Here is an 11,492-nt window from a genome sequence, read left to right as displayed (position 1 = left end):
TTGAGGTTGTTTTAGGCATGCGGTAACGATAAAGATGAGACCTTGATTCAAAAATGTATTTTTTAATGAATGGTTAACTAGGACTAGTTCAGTGAGGGCAGTTGCTTGCTGGGGTGTACAAGTCTGCTTCCTTTGAAGAAAGCCATCCATGGTAGCATTACAAGATCCAACAAGCCCACAACTTGTTCCAATTAATTTGAATGCAACCCACATTGGGCATGCACGCATAGACAAGTTGTAGAGATCTTTCACAAATTCAAGTATCAAATCCTCCGGTGTTCTCCAAACTTTTGTATTCGGCAGCAACACCATCTCCAGCCATACATGTCACCATGACAACAATGCGACGTTTAAGCAAAGAATTTCCAAATGGCAGACAGGCTCTGGTTTAACATTGTAAAGTTAGGGCACATATGGAATGTGAACAGGATGGTTGTGAATATGTCCAATGCCATTAATAATTGATCAAGAGAAAATGTATTTCAAAACAGAAAATGTTACAACTCATAACGTGTTAGTAACATGGCTTTTAACACTAACATTAGCTAGCCAGCTAGCTTAACGAGACGAGTCTTCATCATGCAGAGAGCCAACGTGCCACCTCTTCAGATTTTGCGTCGCGTTGAGCAGTGCATAATTTCCATTGGTTGGTTAGTAGACGTAGCTCGTACCAACGGTCACATTGTGAGATGGTCATCCTAACTTTGACACTGTCAGACTTTTGTCCCAGGTTATCTTCGGTCGTAAGACTGGAATTATGGCCATCTTTGAACCTGTCTCGCAGTGCAACGTAAGACCACTTTTAGAACCCCGACCAAACATATCGCCACGTTTAGTCATCTGAGACGGCCCAAATCGCATAGTCTGTAGGAGAGCGAATGTTTAGCTACAGAATTTTTTTAAATTTTTCCAAAAAAAACACACCCAAACTCCAAATCTGCCTGGAGACACACCAGAGAGCCAATCGGTAATGAGCAGGACAGCCCTCCCAATGGCACGTAAACTGACGATGACGATTGCTGCCTTCAGAAACTGCATTGTCATTGTCAACTATTATGAAAGTAGAGTTGTCATATATGGGGTTTTAAATTTTCAGTTGAGACAAAAACAATGTTCTTTACAAGGAAAAGAACTGATAATGAAATATAACAAATTATGTAATCAAGAATTGGAAAAGTGGAACCCTTTCAGTTTTTAAGGATATGGTTCGATGAAAGAATTACATGCTTATCCATTCAGAAAGTAGTGGACAAATGTAAGAAGGTACTAAATGTAATGGTGTTGGAAGTGAATGGGGCAGATGGAACTGCTTTGAAGGCCATATAGAATGGTTTACTTTGGTCAGTATTAGATTATGGCTGTGTAGTGTGTGTGGGTCAGCAGCAAACATTGGGGGGGAAAAAATGAGAAAGTACAATATCAGGCTTTGAGATAATGCAAAGGTGCATTTAAAACAAGCCCAACAGCAGCATTACAGGTAGAAATGGGAGACATGCCACTAGAAATGAGAAGGATAGTTATCCTTGAACTACTGGGCTAATTTACAGGGCCACAGTCAGGATCATCCAACACTAGACACTTCAGTCCCTTGTTGGGAAAAGGAGAGAAGGGAAACAAAAAGCTTTGGATGGACAATGACACGGAAAGCAATAGAATTTGAAGTACATCAATTAAACATTGAGCCAACAGTGCCTTTGCCAGCAATACCACCTCGGATACTTCCAGATTCCTCAATAGATTTCCCATTATTAGAAAAGAACAAATGTAAGGATTTGAATTCTGATTGACATAAAATACAGGCTTACATTGATAATTACACAGTTGCATCCAGATTTATACGGATGCATCAAACAGGTCAGTAAATAATCAAGATGGGAGGTGAATTGTAAAGAAGAAACATCCAAATTTACCGTATCCTTAATCCATCAAACTCTATCCGCATCCCTAACCCTAATTCTGGGGGTATCCAAGCCAGCACTGGCGGAGGCCCTCTGGTGACACATGCTGGCCCGGGCATTCAACCCTTAACTTTCACAACGAGAAGGTCAGTATTATCCATCAGAAATGCCATTGCCATGGTTCGCTTGCCTACTGTGAAGAGTTAGTCTCTGTTGCTGTGGTGATCTTTGTGGGATTGTCTACCTGAGCAAGTAAAATCTTACCCTAACAAAAATCCAACCCAAAGGTGTGGAAAGATCCGGCAATTTTATCCAAAACTCACTCTGAGAAGCTCAAGACTTTACATAGGAAATGCCATTGCCGTCGTTAGCTTGGCTACTGCGAAGTTGGTCTCTTCTGCTGTGGTATTGTCTGCCTGAGCAGATAAATCCCGTACCCTAACCCAACCGAATCATGTAGAAGGAGGCATCCGTTAATTTTATCCAAAACTATCACTCTGAGAAGCTCGGTGCTTTCCATTATAAATGCCGTTACCATGGTTAGCTTGGCTACCGTGAAGAGTTGGCCTCTGTTGCTGTGGTATTCTCTGTGCGATTGACTGCCCAAGCTGATAAAACGCTTACACTAATCAAAATATGTAGAAAGAGCCGTCCGTTAATTTTATCCAAAACTTTCATTCCGAGAAGCTTGGTACTTTCCATCCGCAGTGCCATTGCCATAATTAGCTTGGCTATGATGAAGAGTTGGTCTCTGTTGCTGTGGGATTTATGAGGGATTGTTCGACTAAACGGATAAAACCCTAAGTGAAACATGTAGAAAGCACTTCAGTAATTTTATCCAAAACTTTTACTCCGAGAAGCTTCGTACTTTCCATCAGAAATGCCATTGCCGTGCTTAGCTTGGCTACTGCGAAGTTAGACTCTGTTGTTGTGGTATTCTCTGCCATTTTCTGCCTGAGCTGATAAAACCCTTACAACTAAGACAAACATGTAGAAAGAGCTGTCCATTAATTTTAGCTAAAACTTAGTCCGAGAGGTTTGGTAGTTTCCATCAGAAATGCCATTGCCGTGGTTAGCCTTGGCTACTGCGAAGAGTTGGTCTCTTTTGCTGTGGTAATCTGTGCGATTGTCTGCCTGAGCTGATAAAACCCTTACGCTAACCAAACTGAAACATTGTAGAAAGAGCATATGTTAAGATCCAAAACTGTCACTCCTTCACATGGTGAGCTTTGCTACTGAGAAGATTTACTGTCTGTTGCTGTGAGATTGTTTGCCTGAGCAGATAAAACCCTTACCCAAACCCTACCTCAACCAAAACATGAAGAAAGTCATCAGGTAATTTGATGCAAAATGCTGACTACGATAAACTAGGTACTTTATTTCAGAATTGTCACTGCTGTGTTTAGCTTGCCTACTGCGAAGTGTTAGTCTGTTGTGCATTTCTGTGTGGGATTGTCTGCCTGACCAGGTAAAACCCTTACCCTCTCCCAACCGAAACATGTAGAAAGAGCAATCTGTTAGTTTTATCTGAAACTATGTTCAGAAATGCTTCTGCGAAGAGGTAGTTGCTGTTGTATTGTTTGCCTGAACAGGCAACACTCTTAGCCTAACTCATCCCTAACCGAAAAATGTAGAAAGAGCAATCTGTTAATTTTATCCAAACCTTTCAGTTGGAAAAGCTCAGTACTTTCCATCAGAAATGACTGTCATAGATAGCTTGGCTACTGTGAAGAGTTATTCTCTGGTGTGGTATTTTTTTGTGGGATTGTTTGACTGAGCAGATAAAACCCTTACGCTTAGCGAAATATGTAGAAAGAGCCGTCCAGTAATTTTATCCAAAACTTTCACTCCGAGAAGCTTGGTACTTTCCATCAGAAATGTCATTGCCGTGTTTAGCTTGGCTACTGCGAAGAGTTAGTCTCTGTTGCTGTTGTATTCTCCGTGCGATTGTCTGCCTGGGCTGATGAAACCCTTACCCTAATTGAAACATGTAGAAACAGCCTGCGTGAATTTTTCCCCGAAACAATCACTCAGAAGCTCGATACTTGAAGAGCAATGCCATTGCTGTGTTTAGCTTGGCTATGGCGAAGTTAGCCTCTGTTGCTGTGGGATTGTCTGCCTGAGCAGGTAAAACCCTTACGCTAACCAAATCGAAACATTGTTGTAAGAGCATATTTTAATAAGATCCAAAACTGTCACTCTGAGAAGCCTAGTACTTTCCATCAGAAATGCCATTGCCATGGTGAGCTTTGCTATTGCGAAGAGTTGGTCTCTATTGCTGTGAGATTGTTTGCCTGAGCAGATAAAACCCTTAGGCAAACACTACCTCAATCAAAACATGAAGAAAGTCATTGGTTGATTTGATCCAAAATTGTCTACGAGAAACTCGGTACTTTATTTCAAAATTGTAATTTCTGTGTTTAGCTTGGCTACCGCGAAGTGGTAGTCTCTGTCGCTGTGGGATTGTCTGCCTGAGCAGGTAAAACACTTACCCTAACCCAACCGAAACATGTAGAAAGAACCATCCGTTTATTTTACCCAAAACTATCGCTGCGACAAGCTCGCTGCTCTCCATCAGAAATGCCATTGCCGTGGTTGGCTTGGCTACCACCAAGACTGTCTGTTGCTGTGGTATTTCTATGGGATTATCTGGCTGAGCAGACAAAACTCTTAAGTGAAACATGTAGAAAGAGTCATCTGTTAATTTCATCCGGAACTATAACTCCGAGAAGCTCGGTACTTTCCCTCAGAAATGACTTTGCTGTGGTTAGTTTAGCTACTGCGAAGAGTTGAACTCTGTTGCTGTGGTATTCTCTGTTTGATTGTCTACCTGAGCTGATAAAACCCTTACCCTAAGCGAAACATGTAGAAGGAGCCATCCATTAATTTTATCCAAAACTTTCACTCCGAGAAGCTTGGTACTTTCCATCAGTAATGCCATTGCCGTAGTTACCTTGGCTACTACGAAGAGTTAGACTCTGTTGCTGTGGTGTTCTCTGTGTGATTGTATGCCTGAGCAGATAAAATACTTACCCTAACCGAAACATGTAGAAAGAGCCATCTGTTTATTTTATCCAAAACTATCGCGCCGAGAAGCTCGGTACGTTCCATCCGCAGTGCCATTGCCATAATTAGCTTGGCTACGATGAAGAGTTGGTCTCTGTTGCTGTGGGATTTCTGAGGGATTGTCTACCTGAGCTGATAAAACCCTTACCGTAAGCGAAACATGTTGAAAGAGCCGTCCAGTAATTTTATCTAAAACTTTTGCTTCGAGAAGCTTGGTACTTTCCATCAGAAATGCCTTTGCTGTGGTTAGCTTGGCTACTGCGAAGAGTTGGACTCTGTTGCTGTGGTATTCTCTGTGCAATTGTCTACCTGAGCTGATAAAACCCATACCCTAAGCGAAACATGTAGAAAAGCCATCTTGTTCTACATCTTTCAGTCAGGGTTGGTGTAGGGTTTTGGTCAGCAACAGAGACTGTCTGCCTGTGCAGATAAAACTCTTAAACTAAACCTATCCCAACCCTTAAAAATGTAGAAAGAGCCATTTGTTAATTGTATACAAACCTAAAGCTCCAAGACACAGTATTTCCCATCAGAAATGCCATTGCCGTGGTTAGCTTGAGTCCTGCTAAGAATTAATCCCACAAAGAATACCATGGTAAGAGAGACTGTCTTGGCGGTTGCCAAGCTAACCACTGCAGTGGCGTTTCTGATAGAAAGTACAGAGCTTCTCGGTGTCAAAGGTTTGGATAAAATTAACGGATAGCTCAGTCTACATTTTTCTGTTGGACTTGGCGGTAGAACTAGGGTAAGAGGTTTTTTTTTTGTTTTTTTTTTCCTGAGGCAGCCAGTCTCTGCTGTAGGATTGTCCGCCCTAACCGTAAGATCCATCTGTTAAGTTTATCCAAACCTAACGCTAACCAAAAGCTGCAGAAGACTATTTTCAGCGATCATTTCTGCCGTTCTTAACTTGAAATATTTCTACTAGAGGAACCCTGCTGCAATGTAGCGGTTTGGTTATCCACCCGTCTAAATCTTCATCCTGCCAGCTGACCGCCTTCCCCCTGCCCACAAATCCCCCACTCCAACTCCATCCCATCAAATGCTCAGAATCATCTGAAATGCCGAGAAAAGTGGTTTACCCCCCTACTCCAACTCCCTCCCCCCAAATGCTCAGAATCATCTGAAATGCCAAGAAAAGTGGTTTTTAGCCATTTTTAGAAAATGCATATTTTGCATAATTATTAAAATTGTTTTAATTTTCTGGTCATCTCTGGAACAATACCTACCACCTCCAAAAAAAATCAGGATCATAAGTGCATTTTTGCAAAAACGCATTTATTTTGCATAATGCCAAACATTTCTAAGTCCCAGATTTTTTTTTTTACATAGGTGAAACAATGAAAGATGCTCAGAATCATTTGAAATGCAGATAAAAGTGGTTTTTAGCCATTTTTAGAAAAATGCATATTTATGCATAATTTTAATTTTCTGGGATTTTTCCTTTACTCTCTCAGACAATACCTACCACCTCCAAAAAGAATTAGGATCATAAATGCTTTAGTTTCGGGTCCCGCTATCTACACTAACAAACATATACGCGCACACACACATTACGGAAACCTATGAGTAGAAAGTGATTCCCGCCAGCCACGATAATGGGCTGTCATGAATCTTCCTGAGCGCAAAGCGGGTTCAGGGAAGTTGTTTAATGACAAACTCTGCTTTTATGACTGTTGAGTGCTCCTTTATGGGAGCTTCGAGGAAGGAGCACATTCTGAGGGGTTAAAAAGGGGGAGAAAATCCAGAAATCCACCAGTTTTATCCAGACCTAATCCTTACCCTAAAAACATTAAATTGCAATAGCAGACAACTTAAAAACAAAAAAAGCTTATTACTCTAAACCCCACCAACAACTTTTGAAGCTTAAAGCAGGGTAAACTAGTCAAGATGGAAGACAATGGGAGGTGAATTGTAAGGAAGTAACATCCAAATTTACCGTATCCTTAATCCATCAAACTCTATCCACATCTCTAACCCTAATTCTGGGGGTATCTCCAAGCCAGCAGTCTGGTGACACGCTGACCTGGGCATTCAACCCTAAACTTTCACTCCGAGAAGGTCCGTATTATCCATCAGAAATACCATTGCCATGGTTCGCTTACCTATTGCGACGAGTTAGTCTGGTGCTGTTCTAGAGAAATATGTTTCTAAAGGGAGTCCTGCTACCCACGATGATGAGCTGTGATGCTTCTTCCTGAGCATCAAGCAGGTACAGAGAAGTGGTTTAATCACAAGTTCTGTGCTTTTGTGGAAAGAAGCATGCTCTGAGTGGTAAAATGCAGAGAGCCATCAATTTTTATTTAAACCTAACCCTAAAAACAAACTGCTATAGCAGTGAACTTCAAAAAAAATAATTTATAATGCTCCAACCCCACCATCCATTTTTCAAGTTTAAACGGGGCAAACCAATCAAGATACAAGACAGTGGGCGATCAATTGTAAAGAATAAAAAACATCCAAATTGAACCTACCATTAACCCATTAAACTCTCTCCATAACCCTAATCCTGAGGGTTTCTCCAAGCCGGCGCTTAGGCACTGTCCACCTGAGCAGATAAAACTTTACCCAAACCCTACCTAAACCGAAACGTGTAGAAAGAACGATCTGTTAATTTGATCCAAAACTTTGACTACGAGAAGCTTGGTATTCTCCTTCAGAAATGACATTGCTGTGGTTAGTTTGGCTCCTGCTAAGAATTAATCCCACAAAGAATACCATAGTAACAGAGACTGTCTTGGCGGTTGCCAAGCTAACCACTGCAGTGGCGTTTCTGATGGAAAGTACAGAGCTTCTCGGTGTGAAAGGACTGGATAAAATTAACGGATAGCTCATTCTACATTGTTTTTTTGTTTTTTTTCTCCTTTATGGGAGCTTCGAGGAAGGAGCGCATTCTGAGGGGTTAGAAAGGGGGAACATTTGAGAAATCCACCAGTTTTATCCAGACCTAAACCTTAGTCCTTACCCTAAAAACATTAAATTGCAATAGCAGACTTCTTCAAAAAAAAAAGAGAAGCCTATATTACTTTAAACCCCACCATAAACTTTCCAAGCTTAAAGCAGGGTAAACTAATCAAGATGGGAGGTGAATTGTAAAGAAGAAACATCCAAATTTACCGTATCCTTAATCCATCAAACTCTATCCACATCCATAACCCTAATTCTGGGGATATCTCTACGCCAGCACTGGCGGAGGCACTCTGGTGACACGCGCTGGCCCGGGCATTCAACCCTTAACTTTCACTCCGAGAAGCTCAATATTATCCATCAGAAATGCCATTGCCGTGGTTAGCTTGGCTGCTGTGAAGAGTTTGACTCTATTGCTGTGGTATTCTCTGTGCGATTGTCTGCCTGAGCTGATAAAACCCTTACACTAAGCGAAACATATCGAAAGAGTCGTCCATTAATTTTATCCAAGAATTTCACTCCGAGAAGCTTGGTACTTTCCATCAGAAATGCCATTGCTGTGGTTAGCTTGGCTACTGCGAAGAGTTCGCCTCTGTTGCTGTGATATTCTCTGTGCGATTGTCTGCCTGAGCTGATAAAACCCTTACACTAAGCGGAACATATAGAAAGAAACGTCCATTAATTTTATCCAAGACTTTCACTCCGAGAAGCTTGGTACTTTCCATCAGAATTGCCGTGGTTAGCATTGGCTACTGCGAAGAGTTCGTCTCTGTTGCTGTGGTATTCTCTGTGCGATTGTCTGCCTGAGCTGATAAAACCCTTGCACTAAGCGAAACATATAAAAAGAGCCGTCCATTAATTCTATCCAAGACTTTCACTCCGAGAAGCTTGGTACTTTCCATCAGAAATACTATTGGCGTGGTTAGCTTGGCTACTGCAGAGAGTTGGTCTCTGTTGCTGTGGTATTCTCTGTGCGATTGTCTGCCTCAGCTGATAAAACCCTTACCCTTAGCGAAACATGGAAAGAGCCGTCCAGTAATTTTATCTAAAAGTTTCGCTTCGAGAAGCTTGGTCCTTCCATCAGAAATGCCATTGCTGTGGTTAGCTTGGCTACTGCGAAGAGTTCGTCTCTGTTGCTGTGGTATTCTCTGTGCGATTGTCTGCCTGAGCTGATAAAACCCTTACACTAAGCGAAACATATAGAAAGAAACGTCCATTAATTTTATCCAAGACTTTCACTCCGAGAAGCGTAGTACTTTCCATCAGAAATACTATTGCCGTGGTTAGCTTGGCTACTGCGAAGAGTTCGTCTCTGTTGCTGTGGTATTCTTTGTGATTGTCTGCCTGAGCTGATAAAACCCTTACCCTAAGCGAAACATAGAAAGAGCCGTCCGGTAATTTTATCTAAAACTTTCGCTTCGAGAAGCTTGGTCCTTCCATCAGAAATGCCATTGCTGTGGTTAGCTTGGCTACTGCGAAGAGTTAGTTTCTGTTGTTGTGGTATTCTCTGTGCCATTGTCTGCCTGAGCTGATAAAACCCTTGCACTAAGCAAAACATAGAAAGGGCCGTCCCTTAATTTTATTCAAGACTTTCACTCCGAGAAGCTTGGTACTTTGCATCAGAAATGCCATTGCTGTGGTTAGCTTGGCTACTGCTAAGAGTTATTCTCTGTTGTGGTATTTTTTTTTTTGTGGGATTGTCTGCCTGAGCAGATAAGCCCTAACCCAAATCTTATCTCAAGTGAAACATGTAAAAAGCTCTCTTTGTTCATTTTATGCAAAACTTTTATTCTGAAAAGCTCAGTACTTTCCATCAGAAATACCATTGCCGTGGTTAGCTTGGCTACTGCGACGAGTTGATGTCTTGCTGTGGTATTCTCTGTAGGATTGTGTGCCAAAGCAGATGAAACCCTTGCCCCAACCCTAATCGAAAGATATAGAGCCATCCGTTACGTTCAGCCAAACCTAATCCTATTTTCGGGGATAAGTTCTTTAGTTTTATCGTGAGAAATGTTTTTCTAAAGTGAGTCCCGCCACCCATGATGATGAGCTGGGGTGCTTCTTCCTGAGCGCTAAGCGGGTACAGAGAAGTGGTTTAATCACAAGCTCTGTGCTTAAAATGATGTTCAATGTTCCTTTCATGGGAGCATCAAGAGAAGGAGCATGTTCTGAGTGGTAAAAAGGACAAAAGTGCAGAAATTCATCAATTTGATCTAACCCTAAACCTTAGTTTTAACTCTTAAAACATTAAATTGCAATTGCAGAAAAGTTCAATTTAAAAAAAAAAACCAAAACAAACAAAAAACACTTGTATTGTTTCAAACCCCACCAACAACTTTTCAAGTTTAAAACGGGATAAAGTAATCAAGATATAAGACAATGGGAGTTCAGTTGTAACGACTTAACACCCAAATTTCCCCTAGATTTAACCAATCAAACTCTATCCCTAACCCTAATCCTTGGGGTATTTCTAATCCAGCACTTGGGCATTGGCGGAGGTGCTCAGTTGACATGTGTTGGCTCTGGCATTCAACCCTAACCATAAAGTTAACCTAGTATTTTCAATCTGAAAGGCCCTTGCTGTGGTTAGCTTGGCTACTGCGAAGAGTTGGTCTCTGTTGCTGTGGTATTCTCTGTGCGATTGTCTGCCTGAGCTGCTAAAATCCTTATACTAACTGAAATATGTTGAAAGAGCCGTTCAGTATTTTTATTCAAAATTTTTACGAGTACCTCTATTTTCCATCATAAATGCCATTGCCGTGGTTAGCTTGGCTACAAGTAAGAGTTGGTCTCTGTTGCTATGGTATTCTCTGTGCGATTATCTGCTAAAACGGGTAACACACTTACCCTAACCCAACCAAAACATGTAGGAAGAGCCATCCGTTAATTTTGTCCAAAACTTTCACTCCAAGATGCTCGGTTTTTTCTTCAAAAATGTCATTGCCGTGGTTACCTTTGCTACCACGAAGAGTTAGTCTCTGTCGCTATTGTTTGAGGGATTGTCCGCCTAAACAGATAAAACCCTTACTCTAAGCTAAACATTTAGAAAGCACTCTGTTAATTTCATCCAAAATTTTCAGTCCGAGAAGCCCGGTTCTTTCCTTCAGAAATGCCATTGCCGTGGGTAGCTTCGCTACTGTGAAGAGTTAGTCTCTGTTGCTGTGGTATTCTCTGTTCGATTGTCTGCCTGAGCAGATAGTGCCCTTACAACTAAGCGAAATATATAGAAAAAGCCGTCCAGTAATTTTATCCAAAACTTTTGCTATGAGTAGCTTGGTACTTTCCATGAGAAATTCCATTTTCGTAGTTAGCTTGGCTACAATGAAGGGTTAGTCTCTGTTGCTGTTGTATTTCTGCGATTGTCTGCTTAAACAGGTAACGCACTTACCTTAATCCAACCAAAGCATGTAGGAAGAGCTGTCTGTTAATTTTATCCAAAAACATTCACTCCAAGAAGCTCGGTTCTTTGCTTCAGAAATTCCATTGCCGTGGTTAGCTTGGCTACCACGAAGAGTTGGTCTCTGGTTCTGTTGTGTTTCTGAGGGATTGTCCGCCTAAACGGATAAAACCCTTATACTAAGCGAAATATGTAGAAAAGCCGTGCATTAATTTTACCCTAATCTT

General features: G+C 41.4%; 1 non-coding gene and 2 pseudogenes across 1 annotated transcript; all 3 read left to right on the top strand.

Moving 5' to 3' along the window:
- The first annotated feature begins 6,456 nt into the window (after positions 1-6,456).
- LOC130120224 (small nucleolar RNA U3) lies at positions 6,457-6,687 on the top strand (annotated as a pseudogene).
- Positions 6,688-7,080: 393 nt separating this feature from the next.
- Positions 7,081-7,237, top strand: LOC130120223 (small nucleolar RNA U3; annotated as a pseudogene).
- A 2,596-nt stretch (positions 7,238-9,833) lies between these two features.
- LOC130120189 (small nucleolar RNA U3) lies at positions 9,834-10,045 on the top strand. The gene has a single exon (XR_008810913.1). It is a non-coding gene; the product is annotated as a small nucleolar RNA U3 (small nucleolar RNA).
- The last annotated feature ends 1,447 nt before the right edge of the window (positions 10,046-11,492 follow it).

Source organism: Lampris incognitus, chromosome 10 (genome assembly GCF_029633865.1).
Source record: "Lampris incognitus isolate fLamInc1 chromosome 10, fLamInc1.hap2, whole genome shotgun sequence".
Lineage (NCBI taxonomy): Eukaryota > Metazoa > Chordata > Actinopteri > Lampriformes > Lampridae > Lampris > Lampris incognitus.
The sequence above is the reverse complement of the archived record's forward strand: the minus strand, read 5'-3'. Positions and strand labels throughout refer to the sequence as shown.